At 40.6% G+C, this 3,547-nt stretch overlaps 1 long non-coding RNA gene across 1 annotated transcript; it reads right to left on the reverse strand.

Annotated features, from left to right (window-relative positions):
• Positions 1-2,308: 2,308 nt before the first annotated feature.
• Positions 2,309-2,971, reverse strand: LOC116799745. Its single transcript, XR_004361116.1, has 3 exons — positions 2,912-2,971; positions 2,565-2,725; positions 2,309-2,415 (listed from the first exon to the last, which is right to left on the reverse strand). It is a non-coding gene; the product is annotated as an uncharacterized LOC116799745 (long non-coding RNA).
• Positions 2,972-3,547: the final 576 nt, after the last annotated feature.

Raw genomic sequence — 3,547 nt, forward strand, 5'->3', positions numbered from 1 at the left:
AAGGCATTAGACTTACACCAAAGCTGCTAAAATGGCAATAAAAATTCATCAGTACACGCAAGCTGAGCATGCACAATGCTTGATTGAGAACATCACCTTGAAACATCAAACATCTTTTCTCTTTTTTTCCCGAATTCTCTCTAGCAATGATGAAAAATCAGGAAAAAACAGCTGAGAAAAACAGGGTGACACACGCTCTATCTTACATGCATCTCCAGACTATATTCTTCAGTAAAAAGGCAAAATTTCATCTAATCAGACCAAATATGTAATTGGAAATACCTCAGTCAAAAATTGAAAATTATCATGTTTTATACATATGTAAAATGAAAGTTGGTCACATTTTGCTATGAAAGATCTCAACATAATTTGGAACCTCTTAAGACTCATGAAATCTCTCAAGAAAAGAAGAGCGATCTGGACTCCAGAAAAATTAAGTCTCAGTTCATTTAGCAGATGAGCCACATTTCAGTTAGAAACAAAACATTAAACAACTGAGAATGTCATAAAAATGTTATGCTTCAGCTGTATTAACTGGCAGAAATTGTACTTGCATTTCCAGTAAGCTATGTGAGTGCTGAAAGAATGTTTTTGGTACTCCAATTTATCCCTTTACTGTAGAGGCCCAATATTACAGAATAAATAGCAGAAAATGTTACTTCAGTTTTCTCAAATAAATCATTCAGGAGATGCATGTTTGTTTGACAACATTAGAGCATTAGTGTATGTTCTGCAAAATTACCACGCAAGTAGGAGTGATCAAAAAAATTAAAATATCAACTACTTATTTATACTTCTATTAGGATTAAAACCAACTTGAAAGTACAGCCAAACACTAATTTTTTTGTTTTATTTTTCATACCATGGACCACAGTAAGAAAAAGAAACCAAAGGAAAGGCAGAATGAAATAAAACTTTGCTTGACTTCTAGATATATGTCCCCCCCAGACCTCCCAAATCCTCCAGTTCTGCACAGCAAGACCATAGACCTTTGCTGCAGTTGTGCTTATGATTCCCCACACTGGGAGGTTCATACAGACCAGGAAGGCTGAAGTTCAAAACACATCTTTGCATGGGTGAACCTGCTCATGAGCAAGGCAAAGCAGCTAGAAAGGTCCTCTCTCACACTCTCCATCTGGAAAAATAAGCTCTACAGTTCATTTCAGTAATTATTTTAGCATGCCACACAATCATATTCCACTAGAAAGCATCCAGAGAAGGAGTGATAAACTAATAAGGATATTTTTTTAGCTGGAAACCACTTTACAGTAATTAATTTCTGGTCTGTGTTTGGCCAGTGCTATTCTGTACATAGATTGAAACTTGAAAGAGTATTTGTATCAAAGCACACACGCTCCTTAGCGCACAGACCCCACTAAGCTCATTTCCTATCCAAGTGCAGTGTTCAGTTTAAAAGTTAATTCCTCCCCTACAGAGGTTATGGGCTACAGCAATATTCCCTCCTTTAACGAGGGGGAATACTGCTGTGCTGGGAATATTTCCATGGCCAAATTAAATTCTGGAAGTACTTACTCCCAGTATAGCCCAGAGCCCAGTTCTGTGACCTTTCCTTGCCTCTCCTTATGGCCTGACCTCACCACAGCAGAGTCGAGCCCATGGCTGAGAACAAAGCACAGGGCCCGGTGCTGCCCTCAGATGTGCTCAAGCAACTCTGCCTTCTTGAGCAGGCTGCTCAGGTACTACTGAAGGTATAGTTTGACCCCACGCTTTGTAGTCTACCAGGGTAGACTGAAAGTGATGTGTGTTCAAAGAAAGTCCTCAAGAAAGTCTTTTCAGACTATGATTTAAAAAACCACCAAACCCGAAATTAAAGGGAGAAGGCAGAAAACCTCATACATTTTTCTTCAGTTTGAGCAAGTTTGACTATCCCCTAATGCGCATGATAAAATACTAAAAACTGATGATAAAAGAGAGTAAGGCTTTCTTGGCTGAGAGAAAGAATGAGAGTATATTTAGGAGAAGCAATGTGTTCTATAAATAGATTAAATGATGCACACTTTGTTTGAGAGAGCTTTCAACACAGTACACAAATTAAACATTTCCAGAAATTCTGTTGGGCCTACGTAACTGGGTGGTATTGTGGGCTCTCAAAATGACCTTTTAAATTTAAAAAAACACAAAGGTCTGTATACATAATGGAAAATGTGCCTTGATAAACATAAGGTACTTTGTTGACTGTGGTTGAAAACTGACTGTTGAAGTAATCTCACATGGACACAAAATGAGGCCTTGTTTTACTTATTTATTTAATTTTACTTCTTTAGCAAGGTCACGGGTTTACAGACATCGCACAGAGAAAATGGAAACTTGTACCTCATCACAGTAGTAAGCAGATCCAGTGTAGCTCTCTGGCACACTCGCTGGCCAGAGCTGTCACAGTTTTCATCAATGCATCTGCAGAGGAATAAGCATTCTCATCCAAAGACTTCAGACACAGTGTTACAGGGTTGTTGGACCCACCTTAGTGAGAGTCTGCAGAAGGAATGCAGCCTGCCCCACCCCCACTTCTTTCAGCCCTTGGGCAGCCCAGTCCATCAGCCTACCTTGTTCAGAACTCTGACATTCATCCCAGGTAGGCTAAAGAAGTGCTTGGATTTTTTCAGTGTCCCAGCTTCTCTTGGAAGAGGCAGAGAAAGATTTCTGTATGCACAAAACCCCCACTTCAGTGGAGAGATCTGGCCCTTCACCACTCAACAGGAGAAAACTGAGGAGTCACACATATAAAAATGGAGGACACCTTGCCTGACACACCCTGTGCTGATCCATCCCCACACTCTGAGACCCCTTCCTAAAGGTGCTGCATTTAGTCCTAGGCCTGGAAAGTACAGGCTTATCTTTCTTCACACAATTTAGGGATGCTTCCTGATGGTTTCTGTTTTGTAAAACCTACTACATTTCAAGTTATATCTCTTTCATCATCTACAGCAGCCTTTCCCCTGCTCCTCTACTGCCTCAATGTGCCAATATCACTTTGGGAAAAGAACTGGAGGCATAGCTCCCTCACCTTGCTTTGCTGTTACCTCATAATCCTGGCTCTGACTCGCTGCCACACTCAGGTGATGGCTTCTCCCAAAGCACAGGAGAAGTTCTCTTGGTCTCTAGTGCCACATAGTGCAGGAAACATCAGCGTTTTATGAGTAGTTTGCCTTGCCCTGTCTCCATGTCACCGTCTTTGAAAGAACACTTTCATAAAACATACTGATGTCTGCTGGTGAAAAGCATTGCAGGTAAGGGAGGAAGAATCACTGTTGACTTACCTGCAGTTCTGGGAGGAGCAAGGAGCTATCTGAAGTGGGTTTATGTTCCTGTCTTCTCCAAGGTGGGGGTTGGTTTTCCTCTGTGGCAGTAACAATGTCTACTCAACAGGATCCACAGTCCAACTCACTGTTTTATTATTAAATTACGGACCCTGAAATGCTCAAAACAAAAACTAATTAGATCAAAGACCACTTGCTTTGCACATCACCATGGCAATTTCACTTTCTCCATCTAGCTATTTATAATGATGATAACCTCTGCAATAAAA

The sequence above is a fragment of the Chiroxiphia lanceolata genome, chromosome 1 (genome assembly GCF_009829145.1).
Source record: "Chiroxiphia lanceolata isolate bChiLan1 chromosome 1, bChiLan1.pri, whole genome shotgun sequence".
Lineage (NCBI taxonomy): Eukaryota > Metazoa > Chordata > Aves > Passeriformes > Pipridae > Chiroxiphia > Chiroxiphia lanceolata.